Below are 19,571 nucleotides of genomic sequence, written 5' to 3' on the forward strand. Positions count from 1 at the left end.
TAATAACAAGCTACTGTTTTCTTAGTAAATAGGCATGTGGAAAAATTGTCAGTAAAACATTCAAAAGATTGTTCTGTTTAATAATTACTGTATAAGCAAACCCAAGGCAAAGTATGGAGTGCTTAATAACAAACCTTACTGGTAAATCATTGAAAGGACTATTTTAATACTAGTCAGAATTGAATTATAAAGAATGATACTTACATGTTTCATTTGATATCTTTCCTTTTTGAGTTTGAAAGCACTGTTTGTGAAGTCACTGATACATGCATTTTTTTTGGTAGAGTTTCATAGAAGCTGTGATATTCAGCTGCACTCTCATTAGGTGGATTACTGTGGATCAATAGCATGAGTTCACTGACTTATAGTAGCAGTGTAGACTTTCAATTGCAAGAATTTCTAACAGATTCTTATATGATCTTACTGTTTATAATATTCAGTACTATCAAATTAACAGTATTGTTAATTTCACACTGAAAAGAGTCAAGGCATCAACTGGAATATAAATTAATATGGTAAATCATGTCTTAAGGAGGAGCAAAACCATTTCATCCCACAACTTTTGGCATCACTTTACTGGAATACTGCACCCACTCATGGAATTTAGAGTTCAAAAAGGAAATTGAAATCAAGAATGGTCATGCAAACTCCAAATTGTCAGGAGATTAATCTCCTATTACAGAAGATAGAAAGATGACGCACACGATTTTCCTGAAGATGTTGATCTTTCATGTGCTCATGTTCTTCATTCCAACAGACATAACAATATCTGGGAGCAAGTAAGGAATAAAAATATAGATATTAATAATAAAAATAAACTGTCCATGTAAAAATTTGCAAAGGAATTTCATGACTTTTCTTCACTGGAAATTGATGCATGTGATTGAAAAGCAAATGCAAGAGCGGATGCAGTAACTCACTCAGGTGAGTCATAACTTGTCACATGGAACAAGTTATACATGAGTGTGAGAGACTTTCACAGCCTTAAACCCAATTATGCATGGTAATGCAGGGTGACAGGGACATATGGTCAATTCATTAAGATGAAGATGTTGATCATACTGTTGATGGAAGGTGCCCTCCTTTACTGTTCCATTAACAACATTAAAGCAGCTTTCCAGCATAAGTTTCCATAGTGGTTACTAAGTGCTAGAATAAGCTTATCAAATAACTAAGCTGTGGCTGCTGTGCCTCTGTTGCCTATCACTAAACTCTGGGTGTGTCTTCTCTGTTACTGATAGCTTCTTGCTCTATCAAGCAGGCTGATGTATGAATAGCTGACTTTGTGGGATTATTTTGAGAGTTAGATTTGGTACATACTTATTTGATGACTCAAAGCATAGTCTTATAAAATCTTAACTTATAAAGTAATAAAAAAGAAGAATGTGTTTTTCTGCTTGACTTTGAAATATTTCATCCTCTTTTCTTGTCTTTATTTTTTGTGGCTGAATTTTGATATTTGTCAGGTGATAATTACTTAAAATTTCTGAAGGACACACTTTAAAGAACTTCAAAAATGGCTTCTGCCTCCCATTCTTCATAGAATGGCTCAGGTTGATAAAGAACTTCAGGATCACCAAGTCCAATCACAACCTAGTCATACTGCCTTAACACTACTAATCCTCGGCTAAATCATGTCCCCTGAGCACCACATCCAAACGATTTTTAACACATTCAGGGATGGTGACTCAACCGCCTCCCTGGGGAACCTTTTCCAATGCTTAACAACTCTTTCTGTAAAGAAGCTTTTCCTGATGTCCAACTTAAACCTTCCATGGTGCAATTTGAGGCTGTTTCCCCTCATCCTGTCACCAGTGAGAAGAGACCAACCACACTATTGCTGCAATCAATTTTCAGGTATTGGAAAAGCAATAGTCTCCTTTCAGCCTACTCTTCCACAGACTAAACAGTCCCAGTTCTTTCAGTTGCTTCTCCGAAGGCATGTTCTCCAAGCCTTCACAAGCTTTGCAGCCCTTCTTCATACCTGCTCCAGCACCTTCATGTTCCTTCTGTATGAAGTACCCAAAACTGAGCACAGTACTCAAGGTGAGGCCTCATCAGTGCTGAGTTCAGGGGCAAGATTGCTTCCCTACACCTGCTCATCACACCATTCCTGATACAAGCCAGGATGCTATTGGCCTTCTGGGTCGGCTGGGCACATTGCTGGCTCATATTCAACTGACCATCCATCAATACACCAAGGTGCCTTTCCATCAGGCAGCTTTCCAGCCACTTCTCCCCAAGTCTGTAGGGCTGCCTGGGGTGGTTGTGACCAAAATACTGGACCTGATACCTGGCTCTATTGAAACTCACAGTCTACCCTGGCCCATCAATCCAGTCTATTTAAGTCCCCCTGTAGTGACTTTCTCTGCTTTGGCAGGTCAACACACCCTCCCAGCTTGGTGTTGTCTTCAAACTTACATAAGGGTGTGCTCAATCCCCTTGTCAAGATCATTAATAAAGATGTTAAATAGAAGCAGCCCCAGTACCAAGACCTGTGGGACACTGCTTGTGACCGGCCAGCAGCTGGATTTAACTCCACTGACCACAACTCCTTGAGCCTGGCCATCCAGCCAGTGCTTCAGCAAGTAGAGCATACACCCATCCAAACCATGGGCAGCCAGCTTCTCCATGAGAATATTGTGGGGGACAGTGTCAAAGGCTTTACGGAAGTCCAGGTAGACTGCATCAACAGCTTTAACTTCATCTACTAGGTGGGTCACCTTGTCGTAAGAATGTAATCAGGTTTGTCAAACAGGATCTACCATTCGTAAATCCGTGCTGACTAGGCCTGATCCTCTGGTTGACCTTTATCTAAGGACCCCACAAGGATCATGGAGTTCAACTCCTAGCACCTAAAAATCAAACCCAGTGCCAGAAAGCACTGTCCAAAAGTTTCTTGAATTCCAGCATTTGGTGCTACCCTGTAGTGAGTAACTGTAAATGATTCTACATATGAGAGAGTTTCTCCATAGTAAAGAGGAGACATAGGTGATAACACAGGAGATAAGACCACAAATGCAGATGTTTTACATAAGGATAAAACTGAGTTATATTATTTATTTCTCAAGGGAATGTTAAATAAATTTTAAAAATAAAAGGGACACTTTTTAATACCAATTATTGTCACCAACTCTCTCCATAGTTTAAAATGTCCACTACAATTTGGAATTCTTACAATGAACTGATTTTTCTGTAAAGGGTATATTTGTCAAACATGAGTTTGTTTAAGAAGACTGAAATATTCACCTTTGATTGTAATGAAATAATACATTACTGTTCTACGAACAATTTTGCTTTCTCTTGAATCAGGTCAAAGTTATGATTATCTTCTCTAAGGCAGACTTTACATTTCATTAAATGCTGTGTATCAATCCTGCTGGCAAATAGATTACAAATATACTTGATAGCCCCAAAGTATTTTGCTTTTCTTTCTTTTTTTTTGAAGTCTTTTTATGTTTTATACCCTATTCTCCAAAAATTAAGTTTCTTCTAAGAAATTATGTATGATTTTGTACAATAACTCACAATCTGAAAGTTAGAATTTGATTATATGAAGGTGAAACAAAATTGAGACTATCAAGAATACTCCTGTGTTAAAAGCAGAAAACAATGTAGGATATAAGGACTTGGATTACATGAATAAAAAAATCCCATAGGAGTATTGTTATATGAAAACAACCACAGTGAAATATTTGTTGTTCAGATAATTATTTGATTAGCATATGCTATTGTACACTTTCAGATGCGTCCATGGGATGGTTGGCACCTGTACACAGAAAATGACATGCACTATCTCTGGTGTGACTTTTATTACCTGTCAAAAAGGTATTATGCAATGGATGCATTTAGACAAGGAAATTTCATAATTTGTTATTTGCTGCTTTGTGGCTAGTGCATGAACTGAATGCATGATGATAAATACTGATAAATAATTTGATTGTATGCTTAACATATGGATTAACAGCAAGTTAAGATGTTCATGATTGAAACACTAAAGAAGACAATAACTGCTAGAACAATCTGTGATAGAGTATAATGGGAACAACAAAATACTTGCATGGGGAAGAAGGATGTTTCTGTCTTTTCATTCCAGTCAGACACCATAATTTACTGTTTGATAACCAACACTAGTGTTATGCTTGCGACCTCTCATACAGTCAAGTTAAGAACCTGGATATGGATAAAGGTTTGTGGATACACAAGCTTTGGTTAGTATGAGCAACAGAAGTGCAATTATAAACAGATTCTTTGTCAGTAAATTACTAACTGCACTTTGCAGTGCCTATAGATGCTGCAGACACAGAACTATTATCATCTGAAACCCAGACTCTACTAATCAAAACTTGGAAAATCGTACCATTTTACCAGGAAAATAACACACAATGGTGCTGTGTATTGACTGTGGCCAGCTGCCAGATGCCCACCCAACTGTTCTGTCACTCTTCTTCCTCATCAGGAAAGAGAGAGAAAATAAAACGCAAAAGCTCGTGGAACTAGATAAAGACAGGGAAGCTACTTATCAGTTCCCATCGTGGACTAAAGACACTTGTCTTGGGGAAAATTAATTTAATTAATTGCCAGCTAAAAGCAGAGCAGTATATAAAACACCTGCTCACTATGGCAATCATGCTGTTTGCTTGGGCTCAACTCCACTCTTATTCCTGAATCCTCTGCCCGCTGCACATCCAAAGCAGCACAGGGGGATGGAGGTTCAGGATTACTTTGCAGCTCCTTCCTCCTCATGCTTTTCGTCTCCTCAAATATTCCATGGGGTGCATCCTTTTAGGATAAATCTGCTGCTGCATTAGCACTGTCACAAATTCTTCAGGGCATACTCACCTGCACGGGGTCCTCCATGAGCCACAGAGAATGCCAGGTCCTCTCCATGGGCCACAGGGAAATCTTTTGCACCAGCACGTGGAACATTTAACCTCTCCTTCTTCTCCTACCTTGGTGTTCACTGAGATATTTCTTGTACATTTTTCCTTCTCTGCTGCTTAGTACTTTTCCCATTCCCAAATCCACTTTCCCAGCTTCACCACCATCTTGGCTGCAGAGCCTGCTGTGCCCTGTTGTGGTGCCATTGAAGCCCTCTGGGTTGGGCATGGTGCTGCCCCAGCCTGGCCTCACAGGGAGCCCAGCAGCCCCATGATTGTGTCAGAACACCTGCACACTATGTAAACAGTATAAAAAAATAGTAATACAACACAAGTCATAAACGATAAAGTCACTTAACAACCTTCAAAAAATGCTTATGTACTCTGTCAGAAGAACCCACTGTAATATTTAATCCTTTATCATTTTCAGAATATAATCTGCTCTGTTTTCATAATTTTTAATTATGTTAAGCGTTACTGAAAAAAGGTTCATTTGGTGATGATAACGCAAAAGGATTTGTGCTCTATGGGAAATATTAAATTGCCTCAGTTAAATGTTTCTGTGATAACATTACCCAGCATCCCAAAAGAGCCAGAAGCAATGTAAGAAATGATGACTGGAATCTCAGTGTGTTTGGCTTAATCCGTTTTCACTACATTTATTGTTAATTAAATGTTATTAATACTTTGGCAAGTTGCATAAATTATCTTAGGAAATTTCTGGTAATCCTGTACACTCATTAAAAACAGGTTTTTTTTTTCTCCTTGCATGAAAGTAAAATAGGGAATGGAATAGAAAAAGAAAAAAAAAAGTCATTTTGTGTTAAAATTCATTTATATTCCCATATTGAGAGTTAGTATTTTCATTTTTGTTTCTATGCACATGTCTCATTTATGTTCCTATCTTTCTGCCTGGTCAGTATTTACATTTATATTTACAACCTGGACAGTTCCTTTTTTTTCCCAGTCACCAAGACTTAATATCACTACAATAAATGAAGTTCCTATGAACTAAATATTCATTATTCATATTTTTATGAATTTTTATTGTTATATTTTTATTCTTTCTAGAACAAATATTCAATTATTTATTCACTTACATTTTAAATCAATTTTCTCTCTCTCTTTTATTGTTTTAACTAGTTTGCTCTTGAGCATGCTGTTCATCATATCCTTAAGAGTCTATTACACAGCTAAAATAGATTTTGTCAGCTTTTTCCCTTGTTTCCAGAAAAAAAAAAATCAAAACAGACTCTTTTTGATATGTGTCCATATTATCTACATCACTGACACAGAAAGGCATAAAAAAATGTATAAAATACCAATGTAACTGCCATAACACTACTCAACAGAAATTGGAAATACTTCCCTGAGATTAGGATTGACTTCAGCATTCAAACATGAGTCCAAGATTTCCGAGGAGAAAGTAAATATTATCAGATTCAAAATGTGGTATAAACACGTATATAAGTGGGTTTCCTGAATGAGTTCAGTAAAGTAGGTTAAAGAAGGGGCTTTGAGTTCTGAGAAAAAGTTGTGTTGCATGACAGGATGCCTAGTAATTTAATTACAGACAGGAAGAAAAACTTCTGTAATCTGAAAATGCAGACGTGAGATCTCAGACAAAGAGATTTACCTGAATATAATTACCTGAAGATTCAAGAAAAGCAAAGAATTATTAAGTTGATAGAGCAACCTACACTATCAGAAACAGTAGAACCTCTGGTACTAATCTTCAGTGTTAAATATTTTTATGTATTTACACAGGCCATGACAATCAGAGGGAAAAGCTAAGTGAAATTCTTCATGTTGCTATCAGACTCTTGTAATAAAACAGAAAAAAAAATGTAAGTGAACATTCTACTGACCTTGATGATTGAGGCATGAGAACCCCTGGTTGTCCATCACCATCCAGCACAACAACTTCTTAATATTTCAAAATTATGTGAAATCAGAAAGTCATAATTTAACAAGTTTAAAGGTGTTACAATGATTTGGAGAAAAGTGAGAAAGAAGAAAGCAGTCTGAGCCTGAGTCTGGCTACAATCAGGCAATTCATGCTTTAACATAAACAAACAAACAAACAAACAATAAAACAAAAAACATTGCAAAGACAAAATGAAGTTAGATACCTGGAGATTCCATCCTGCAGAACAGAGCAAATGTGGCAGAACGGAGACAGAGCTGTTAATCACCTTGACAATTATTTAATACAATGTTGGCATCACAAGGATTAACATTTTTGAATTTCAGAGAGTGAAGAACCCAAAGGTTTTGATACTAACTTTTCATTCTAGTGAGAGTTGCTGGAAAAACACACCTTGTAACTTAAGATGCAAATAAATCAGGATTTTCCAAGAAGGTCCACAGAGGATAAGAAAACATTCCAAATGTGGAAAACCAAGCACAATCTCTTTGAGTTATTACAGAGAATGTTAAGACTTGTTCGTGAGTTAAGTAATGAGGCTCTTCAATTTAATAAGCAAAGCTAAAACAGTGAATACAAGTTAATATTAAACAAAGAGAATTTAGAGACACTATGTGTGTTTTTAACCACTGCTGTAATCAGTAGAAGAAGGGTGAAAGTAATGAAGAAGCTTTTTCACCACTAACATTTCTTAAATTCAAATTTTTTTTTTATTTTTTTTTTCTGAATTTACATGATTTAGTTTAGTACTAAATTACTTTGGGATGTCATAAGTCTATGTCATGCAAGTTAGAACATGAGATGCTTTTTCTGGTTTTGCAGCCAATAAATCCATATCTTCTTTGAAATTTATTTAATTTCAAACAAGAATCAGATGATATTGTTTTATGCAGACAGACTGAATTATATCAAGGAAAATACAAGTAGTTCAGTAGCTGTGGATAACTGCTTTCTCCTGAGTAAGAGGCACTGAAAATAAGGAAGACTCAGATGTCTCCAGAGAAATGTGCTGCATTTTTAATATGAGGCAAAAATAATTACAAATTAAAAAATACAGCACATGAAACATCAGTGTTATTAAAAGTTAATAATCATTTATTTGTAATTGTGCTAAAAACTCTGTCCTGAAAATCCTGGGGATCCTGCAGAAATTCACCCTACAGACCCATTTTACAGGAGTTTTTGGGGAGAACTGGCTCCTGGCATGGGATATGCATAGAACATGCTGGCCCTGTGCTGTGAGATGGAGACATCTGGGAGATGTGAGATGAGAAAAAGTGTTCTCAGCTCCTAAAGGCCTCCTTGCTGAACCAGGAGATTCATGGTTGTGACTCCTGAGGCAGGAGAATGGACTTGAACTTATTTTCCTTTGGGCTTTTTGGTCCCTAATGGACTGAACTTAGCTTGCAGGTTTTCAAAGGTAAAGAAAGATAGCAAACTCTAAAATCTTCTGAAGCACAAAGTTAATGAACTCAGCACTTTATCAGAAAAAGTGTCAGTAGTTGTTTATTGTTTTTATCTTTACGGAGACATCATGATGATTGTATGGCTTTATTGCAAATGAATAAAGTCTCTTTATGTTCAAAGAAGGTAAATCAATGTTGTGTATGAACAGAGATAATAGAAAAAAATTGTTTCATATTTTCCATTCAGAGACGTTTAGATTATAATGAAAAGCTTATTTGAAAATTGAGAAGAAAAAGGTCATACTTTGCTTGAAAAGAAATCTGATATACTGCAGACGGATAAGTGTTGGACGATTGTAATGAGACAAAAAAAATTGAAATGAAGCTAAAAAGAATAAATAATCTTTGAGATAAATTTCTGCCTTGTGTAATCATAATTGTATTCACTCTACATTCATGAATATCTCATGAAGAGCAAATGTACAATTTCTGGAAACCAATAGAAGCATCCTTTAAGCTCGCTGATTGACTAAATTCTTTCTTGTACTTTTTAGGAATACAAGTATAAGTGTAGAATCTAATGTTCAGAATGCTGTGTAATTCTAGTAATTAATTTTATATACTTACTGAGAAAGTGGGTAACTCCCCTCTGTTTTCCTCATTTATTTATGAAAATTATTTTGATCCATGTGTTTTCACAAGAATGAAAGAGGCATAGAGATCTGTTGATTTTTGTCAGTGTAATTTAAATAAATATTCATTTATTGTCTGTTCCCATTTTTCCAGATCAAGGCACAAACTGAATAATAAAACAATTGAATCACAGGATCATAGAACAGGAGAATCAATAGGTGGGTTGGAAGGAACCTTAAAGATCATCTAGCTCCAAGCCCCCTGCAATGGGCAGAGATACCTCCTGCTAGATCAGGTTGTCCCAAGTCTAATCTAATTTGGCCTTTAACTTTTCCAAGGAAGGAGCATCTACAGCTTTTCTGGGTAACCTGTTCCAGTGCCACACACTTACTTCTTAATATCTTATGTAAACCTTCATGGCCTATAGTGTAAAGCCCTTACCTTGTCCTTACCCATGAGAGCCCCCTCTTCTATGTATTTAACAGCTCCAACTCTCTCTAATCCTTTCTTCATAGGAGAGATTCTCCATTTTGTAACTCTTCTCTGAGCAGCAAGCACATATTGCTGGCTGATATCCAGATTTTTCCTACTAATATCCCCATGACCTCTGCAGAATTGCTCTCTATGCATTCATACTGGTATTGGGAATTGTCGATGATGTGCAGGTGCAAGACCTTATATTTGGCCTTGTTGAAATTCAGGAGGTTCACAGGGGCTCAATCCTTAAGCTTGTCAGGGTCCTTCTGAGTAGCATCCCTTCCTTCTAGCATATCAACTGAACCACTCAGGTTGATGTCATCCACAAATTTGCTGAAGGTCCAATCCCACTGTATGTATCACTGATGAAGACACTAAATAGTATTAATCTAACCATAGACCCTTGAGGGACACCACTCATGACTGGTTTTCACCTGGACTGTTGAATGCTATTCTTTGGATATGGCCAACTAGCCAGTTCTTATCCATCCACCAAACTCATGTCTCTTCAATTTAGTGACAAGAATCCTGTGGAGGTCTGGGTATATGATATCACTAGCTCTTTTCTTGTCCACTATTATAGTCATTCTATAAGAGAAGGTCACTAGATTAATCAGCCTTGATTTGCCTTTGGTGAAGTCATGTTGGATGTTTACAAACACTGAACTGTCTTGCGTATGTTTGCTTTTATCTTCCACCTATGGTGCTATGGTGGTTTTTTTTATTCACTGTGAATAGTAAAACTAGAGAAGATCATGTGTGAAGAGATTCATGCTGTTTTAAAGAAATCCATATCTACACTTGTAGCTATGGCTATATCTATACAGTTAGAAATGCCCGTTTTAAGGCTTACTAGAGCCAAAACCTGAGGTTTTGTTTGATATTTCCAAACTAAAATATTAGTTTACTCAAGCTATCAGCTAGGACTACAGCTACCTGGTTCCTAGAAAATTTGGATATGTAGAACAAACAGCCTCTAACCGCTGATAATTCTGCATGAATATAGAGCATCTTTGTGTAACATCGTGATCCTGTATTCAGTACATTTAGTCTAATACTCTAGGAAGCAGGCTATGCATCACTACAAACTAGGTTTCATGAAATAATTAGTGTAGCTGATCTTCCCTCCAAAGCAAATCTGTAACTCTTTGCTGTATTTGTTGTCAGCACCCCATGCAGAAAGCACATTGCAGCTTAACCTCTTCAAAATTGTTTTCCTTGTCATAAGAATAATCTGAAAAAGCATCTAAAATATCCATTCAACAGAATTATTTGTCAATAATTATTTCCATATTATCACTGTTTAAATTTATTTTTATTTTTGGAACTGAAGAAACTGAGATATGAAACTATATAAAGAGAGAGATGTTTCATTTCAGTACATCTCCAGTGGTAAAATTTTCTACTGTACTGGCAGCTGAGAATAATAGAGAATTAAAAGCAGCAACCAGTAGTTAAAATGCTGTAAGCTTCTTTTTTCTTCTTGACAACACTAGAAAATGTTTACCTGCCATCACATTCTGGAAGCTATTCCCACTATGCAGTGCTTTTTGATGCAGCTGAAGTTCCCTATTTTCTTCTAATAGTTTCAAAGCACTTATTACCTCTGCAATATTTTGCCTGAAGGTAGTGCAAAAGGTCTGTGGTATGCTAAGGTTTCCTTTACATGTTTCGTTACGATTGTTGCCTTTCTCTGCAGCAGCCTATGTTTATAACTTAGCAATTCAGTTTGTTTGCCCAACTCCCTTTACATTCCTGGGACTTACAACTCACAGCAGTATTAGTTCTTGTTGCCAGGGCACTTTGTGTAACACTTGACTCTATTTTAATATACACCTATTTTTGGAGCAATGCAGTGAACAGACCTTCTCCTTAGTCGTTTATTTTTGCTCAGACATTTATTTGGAAGATATTAGTTCTGTTAAGGTATCTGCAGATGACAGATTTCTTCATTCATTGGTAGTAGACCAAATATGGCCAAGATCAGATGCTCACAGCTTAAGTGTGAGCACAGGAAGCTTTATATCACATGTTTTAGACTAATTTCAGATAATCTGCATTGATAATATTGGTTCTCAACTTCCCTTTTTTTACACTTGGTTTGGTTGCCTTTCTGAGTGCAAGTTGGATGTAAGGTGCTACTGCAGGTGAGTGGAATACTCCGGTTTGGTGCCATGCAGTACTCACTTGGAAGTATTATTGGAAAACTAGCTAATATTCACCAGTATAAGATGATACTGCTCTGATGGAATATCACAAAGGAACTAAGCCTATGTTGAGCACTAGTACAACCAGTATAATAATGCCTGCCTTTGGCTGAACTGTCTGATCTCAAGAGAGGATGCCTCAGGCTCTTTCAAGTAGAAAGTCGTGAAATCTCTGGCTTCTTCAGCATGTATAACATTGGCTGACAAATACAGTGTCTGTGGAGGCAGCCTGGGCTGGATGCTAAGATGTTGGATCTCCCAGCTGTGCTTTCTAAATCTGCAAAAGGCATTCCCACAGGGGAAAAAAAAATTAACACCCACATTCGGTAGTTAAATGAAGGAATGTTTTCTCCTAGGAATCTTTTGTATTGCTTGTATTTAAACAAATCTTTGTTTTAAATTTCAGCTGAAGTTGCCTGACCACAGACAGCAAGACAATACATAAAATGGGAATTGTAAATTTTAAATGCACTGAAGACAGCATCTATGATGGCATGAATTAAGCTTTTGTATAGACTGCATCCCTGTTCATTGAAAGGCAAAGTAAAATGCAGGTGAATGTGACAGGATTATGAAGCTAACCTGTATTTTCACACCATTATAAAGAGTCTAGATTTGCTTTTACAGAGTTTATACAAATAACACATAACAAAAGCCTCCAGGCATACATCACTGTTAAATTTAACTTACTCAGACAGTCAGTAATTCTTGCTTCACTTTCTTTCACCTACTTCTTCCCTGTCTTCCCATTACTTCAGTGGATGCAAGCTATTATATTACTTTAAAAAAAAAAAATAGAATATTTCTTCTTATGAATAACACTCATTTAGTGAGTTGAGCTCATTAGTGCTCAACTTTTCCTTTTGTTCAGCACATCTCTGATTGATTTTGTCCATTTCATTTCTGCAACTACATAGATCAACTGACATTCGCAGGAAATGCAAAATCCTATAAACTATTTCAGTAAGTAAAGAATCTGTAAGGCCAGTTTTTCCTTTGGAGACTAATCACAGTTGGTTTAGCAAGAAAAAGAAAAAAGATGGATACATACAGAAGGCATGCTTCTGGATTTTGTTGTACAGCAATCTATCTTAGATTATCTAACTGGAAAGATAGCTTTCAAGGCTAAATAACATCTTCTGATGTCCATATCACAGATGTGAATAACAGCACAGTATTTGAAGTAGCTTGGGAAGATTTTATCCTCAAAAAAGTGAAGCAAAAAATATTTCTAGGCACAAGGGAATGGCAATCAGCATTATCAAACTGTTCCCCCAACACTTTCTTTTAGACCTGCAGAAAGGCATCCATCCTTAAACCCAGGAAAAAGCAAGGCATCATTGCTTTGCACAGGTTGTGTTTTTTTTGTTTTTGTTTTTGTTTTGTTTTGTTTTGTTTTGTTTTTCTCAAAAGAAATATAATTGTTAGCACAAGGCCTCCCAGTAGTTTTGGAATGTATATTATCACTACATTTCTCTCTAGGGAGAGATGGGAAGATTTGCAATACCACCGAAGGAATAACCATGAAAACAAAGCATACAGTTAACCAACATAACTCTCAAATGGATTTATTTTCTTTTGAACAAGTTTTACTTGCATATCTGAGTCAGTTATCCTAAACGTAGACAAAACAGTGCTACATTCCACTATCATATTAAGTACTGCAAATACGCAAACATTTTGGCAGCAGATAACTCATCCTTTATCCATCTTTGCATGTGGTAGTATGCCCCTAGCGTGTCATTTGTCAGCATAATGACAATTCCTGTATTCCCTTACTGCCTAGAGGAAAAGATTTAAATGCAACATTGTCTCTGGCTAAGGGGCAGTCATATAAAAAGCCTGAAACTTAAGCCTCTGATAAGTTTCACAATATCTGGGAGACTGAGATTTTGTACAGTATGTTCCTGAAAAAAGCCCTGCTTAAATCTGTGGCTGGTTTCTCCCAAACTGTGATCAGGACAGAGTGCACATATGTTGTTTTATTTAGGTTCTACAGTGAGATATTAAAGAAATAAAGCAAACTGACAACTGATCATTTCAACAGGGAAATGTTAGCTAAAATAGTTAAAATAAAATGTGTGAAATCAGCTGGGCCCTGCAAAGTTTCAGGACTTGATTCCTTTGTTAGCACCACAGCACTGGAGACCAGGTGGTTAGAGGAGGATACTGTGAAATGTAGAGAGGAACAGACTGACACAGTTTGCTTTCCATTTTTCTAATGAATTTTGAGTGTTATTGGTATGGAAAATCCAAAACTTATCATAATGAAAAATAAATAAAATGTGCAATGAGCTATCTAGATTATTGTCTGTGTTTGGTATAAAATCCAAAGTAGGTCACAAGTACATTCATTTTGAAGACTTGACCCTGTACTCACTGGACATTTAATCCCATCACAAAACCACCAGATAATGTAATAAATACCAATTTTGAAAGAGCCCTGTTGGGACAGTATCTTTCTCTTGGCAAACTGCCTTTTGCTGAAAAGGGGCTAGAAGAGTTTGGAATAAAACGAAAATACTATTTTTTTATTACATCATGTGTGCTTTTATATTGATAGTCAGATATTACATGCACACTAATTTATTAGATATTTGAATACATTTATAGAAAATGTGATTCAATATATAAACAGGAGATGCAGATCACCCTATTAGATCCAACTCATTCTCAGTTTAGGCTCTTGATGTTTGATTCAATTTTTTTCTGCTGCCTTCTTTTTTTTTTTCTTCCTCTTATCTTTTCTACCCTGTCTTCACACTGAGACTTAGCAGAAACCAGTGAATAACGCTTCTATGTGAATAGCATTATGAAGGAGCCTGTTATGAAGACTTCATTCCAAACAGAAGGACAGAAAGTGAATGATAGAATTTGTCCATTGAACTAATTTATTATCAAATAGGATCAAAACTAAACATTGAGATCTGGAATTATTCCAAGGATGAATTTGATTCTTTTCCTTAGCTTGTATTCTTATTGAGAGGAAAAAAAGTAAACAATGTGCTTTGAGCTAAATTAACTGGAACTGAAATTCTTGGCAGCTTTAAAGACAAATAGAGTCATAGCCAGGATTTCATACCAGCTGAGCTTTTCATATTGAGATTCCTAGTTTTCTTTTACATTTATTTGCTTTCCTCTCTATTTTCAAAATAAATTGTTGGAGTTTTTTTTGCTATTCTGTTTTCCCTTTCAAGATAGACCTACACTGGAAGCTGTTTGAATCCCCTTTAATTGGATCCCTAAAGAATCCAACCCCAAGTTTAAAAACTCTCCAGAGTTCTTTTGCTAGCAAGACAGTACAGGTGAGGTGTGTGGGAAAAAAAATGGATTTCATTTTTCAGGTTTTCCACTTTGGTTATAGAAATGATTTTATTTTATTCAAGAACCAAAGTAGTCTTCATTGCTAGGTGTCACTGAGAAGCAGCTTGGGGCTACAGGGGGATTCGTAAGGCACTTCTAATTATTCTGATTTTTAAGAGCATGAGGACCTTAAAGAACCATTTTAGCACTATCATGTGGGGACTCATCTCCCCACCAAAACTGCACACCAAATACCAAATAAAGTTTCACCAGGACTCCAAGTGGGGACAGGGGAAGGGAAGAGGACATCTCACATACCCAGAAATAAGTAATAAAGAAAATAAGAAAGAAAGAAAGAAAAAAAAAAAAAAAACATGTAAGATAAAATAAGCATGTGACTTTCTATAAAAGTTGGTTACTAATCCATCAGATTCAGGAAATAAATGTGTTCTTTTTTGTGAAGAAATAGCAACAGTGACTATGGTCACTGCCACTGGTGCAAATTCTTATGAATGCAGCATATGGGCTCTTGTTCATCATTCATGAAAATGCACAGCTAACAGTGGTGACTGTGTTTAAAAATAGAGTTTTGTAGCGGAGAACTAGCTCTATCAAATATTGTTATTGCGCTCTTTGTATTTGTTGTTGTTTCCATGGAAATAAATAGGAGGCATTACTTTCATAATGACCTATGTGCTATTCTCCTCTTATATCATGTCTGCACTTGAAATTTTAAGTGTGGACATTTTAGGAACTGGCTAGGACAGCAGACTGCCAGGGACACAGCTCATTTCTTATCTAACATCACTGGTCAGCAACATATGGGAGAAGGGAAAGCAAGACAGTTCAGGGAACTATGGAGTTTTGACTGGAACTATATAGGTAAGGCCTAGGAAGGAGAGCAGAAACAGTAGGAATGGACAGCAAGCACCTTCCAATGCCTTGTCCAGCACATAATGTGCTTCAAGACTTTACCCTCAAATTTACCTACCATTCAGTTTTACCTATACTAGCAACAGGTTGTGAGGCAACTCCAGCTTCAGATAGTGGGTGCAAGCCTAGGGGAGCTAGGATTTTAATGATACTTTTTACCAAGTATAGGAAGCATTGTTGCCACCTACTGTTCATGGTAACTGGAGAATCCAAAAAAGATCATTTCTCTGGAGTCCTGTGAGTGAGCCACAAAAAGAGTAGTACTCCCCACTCTTGGAAAGAGTAAGTAGGAAGATGGGCCATCACCTACTGTCTCAGCCAAATATCTAAGTATTTGAAGATAATCTGTGCAAAGTAGCAGCTATATGACAATGTCTATACATGAAGCGGTTAAATAAATTTGGATTTTTACTGCCTATTTTGGCAGTAGTCTTGAAGCTAAAAGAGTATCTTTAAAGGAGACAAGAGAAATGTGAAAAAGACAGGAAGCCATCATGGCAGGTCTGAGGAAACTGTAATAAATGCTGTTGGAATATTTCTTCCCCACACACTTACCTGCCAAAACTTTTATTAGTCTGGTTAATTATTGCTTAAACACTTCAGTTTGGCTCCCCTAGCTTTAGTCTTATTTTTATAATCTCTATCCAGAGAGAAGCCCCAAAATATAATTCTGAACCCATTGTTAAGCTATTACATATTCTTGGTCTCTCTCAAATGATCACATACTGCTTTTTGGTGAGAATATTTTTAAAATACTGCCGGTCCTGATATAAGTAACTTGCTGTGAATATAGGTGCTGTAATCTGGAAAGTAGAGGACAAGTTTAATCCTTTATTAAAGCATCCATACTGAATGAATTCTACACAGGTCACTCTGAAAGTAATGCCTCCTAGTTATTTCCATGGAAACTATAATAGATGCGAAGAGCACAGTAGCACTATTTTATATAGCAAATTCTCAGCTACAAAACACTATTTTTCAACATAGTCACCACTATTAGCTTGATTATGATGCTCTTCACTTAATTGTGTGACATCTGTACATGGCCATCCAGATCTTGGTTTGCCTTTCACATCACTGTCAGCTCTGTTGAAATGCACCATCCACTTTGTTCTCATTGATTGTTTGGTTTCCAGAAACATTCAGTAAGTATCAATGAATGTCAGTGGGAGCCATTTTTTCCACATGGAAGAATTCAATGGCAAACTTTTGCTTCATATACTCTTAATTGTCAGACACCACTCTGTCAGACTACTTCTCTGCTGCCATGTGCCACAGCAACTTTAGCAGAATATTGGTGGGAAGGTTTATATTCTACTGCCATACCACCAATATCCACCTCTGATAGTGTGGGCCAACACAACAAAATATAGGAGGCTTTCACTTTGGAGCAGTCCTTGTATAAAGATAATAATTTAATTAATAATCATTTAATCACCCCATTGACCTGCATTCCCCAGCTTCTCTCAAGTGGTTCTATGAAGGCTCTGCCTTTCTGGCCGCAGTTGCTACCTGAAGCAGATGAGAACAATCCCTAGACCTCCTCTTCTCTGTTCCCATGAACAGTTAATCAAGAAGTCTAACTTCTACAGCAAAAACAGTGAGCAGAAAGATATAATTGTCCCATCCTTGTAGTCTTTCCTCACTTTTCAATGAGAGATAACCAGTCTATGGGGAAAGTAACTACCTAAAATTGCAAAGACAGAGCTGTTTTAACCCTAGAATTTACACATTGATCTTTTAATACCAGCATTTGAAGATTTAGAATTAATTGTTGCTCAGTTTGAGAAAATACAAAGAGTCTTACATTTCAGGAAGCGAAGAACTTTTCACCTTAAGTTAAACCAACTCTCCTAAGGTAGTAGAAGTGGAAGAAACACCACCTATCAACCACTCTCTCTAGGCAGTTGGAAATTCTTTGGGCTGAATTGGTGCATTACACAAGCAGCAAGGGGCAGGAAAAATTTAAATTTGCTGTCCCTTTAGCTGTGAAAAATGAATGAAGAATTACCAAAAAAGTTTTCCAGCCCACTTTTCATACTGGTCTTAAGCACATCCTTTGGGTCTAATCAGCAATAAATCTTAGTCTAATGAGTCTGTTGAAGCTTTCTGTCAGTATTTCCACTGTGACTCAGTTATTCAATTAACTTTTGGTGTAAAAAATGGGGAAAAAAAAGCAGTTTTCTTTCAAAAAATAAAAACTTCATCTGTGAAAGCTATTGCAGATTTTTGTGAATTCAAATTAAAGTTACGTTTTTTTTCATCTGAAATGAAAGTTCAAGTTTCTGTTTATAACAAAAAAGAAACAGATGCTTTGGTCATGAGTTGTAAAAGACAACCAACAAGATAGAGACAAACTCAAACTAGGAGAAAAACAAAAACTGAAAATATTACAAACTAAGTTATTAATTAAGGAACATGACTCATCATTTCATCCATTTAGTTCATTTATCTAATTATTTGGGTTTAAGATATATATTAGTTTCTCCTAAGGTAAATGTATTATACCAGAATCTCAAACTATTCTCTGCAGGGTCAGTTCTGCAAAGACAAGGCAATGACTTAGTTATGTCTTTTGTTTTATTGTTCTTCATCTAAGTCACTTAAGGTACCTTTAAAGTGAAACAAGTTCAGTTTCTTGACTCCAAAAATAGCTGAGTATAAAGTAAGATTAATCTCTTTGCTTTAATGTATGATATGCTACTGATCTTGGCTTCACCTGATGAGCTGAAAACAAAAAAAATCCACTAAGTGCTCAGAATTCAGCAAGATTAAGGTCTTTATTTCTTGCATATCATGCACGATTTAGAACAGTTGTTCTCAATTTCTAGCCAGTGATCTGCAAAGAACACACCAGACATATGGTGTGGTTTCCTTTCCTTCTAACCATTAAATCACATTAAATGACAGTAAGGAATAGAGAAAATACATTGCTAATGTTATTTTTTGATAAAAGCTCATACTGCCATTGACATAGGGTTGTTTAATTTGAGAAGGATGTAGTCTGCATGTCACATTGCCTTTTAAGAATGATCCAATCTGCTGCAATATTGTCAAAATTTGATGTATATTGTGCATTGCACCATCAGAAAGCTTTAAGGGTATTCATATATCAATGAGATCAGATGAGGACTGCATATGTATTGTAACTCCCACTGACTTTACATAGACTCTGACATTCACAAAGAATGAAAAGTGGCTAGCTGGCAGCTGGCATGCAGGAGGATGTTCGAAGTATCTTCAAATGGAAGAATGGAAGAATTGTGTCATGGCAACATTACTTCATCCTACTGCCTTTTTTTTTTTTTTTTTTTTTTTTTTTTTTTTTTTTTTTTAGATGTCTTGACAGAGACTCATTTAGAGACTCATTTCTTTGATCATCTAACTTTTCTGAGCTCAAAAATGTTTGAGTTAGAAAGAAGCAGCACAGGTTTTCTGTGTTAGAACAATAGACACAATACTTTTTAAAATAAGAATTAAAAATGGCAAATCTTTCTCTGGAATCAACTTAACTTCATTATAAAAAGTTTAGCTTTATGAGAAAGTAATCCATCCACTTTAATAACTAGATTACTAAATAGAATATCACTCACTGCTTATTGGTTCTGTGTACTGTGCACAACACCATGAAAGAATGACTGTAACACGGAGAGGTGTTGTGTCAGCATCTTTGGTTTAACTCATTTCTATTTGGCTGAGCATGTCTTAGCACAGCTTTTTTCATAATCACCTTGAGATTGAGGATATGTAATCAGAAGCTTTTTTGAAATGGAATTTATGGCATAATCAGTTTGAGATTTAAAGT

The sequence above is a fragment of the Lagopus leucura genome, unplaced genomic scaffold, assembly GCF_019238085.1.
Source record: "Lagopus leucura isolate 7727_CA_CO unplaced genomic scaffold, USGS_WTPT01 Super-Scaffold_100159, whole genome shotgun sequence".
NCBI lineage: Eukaryota > Metazoa > Chordata > Aves > Galliformes > Phasianidae > Lagopus > Lagopus leucura.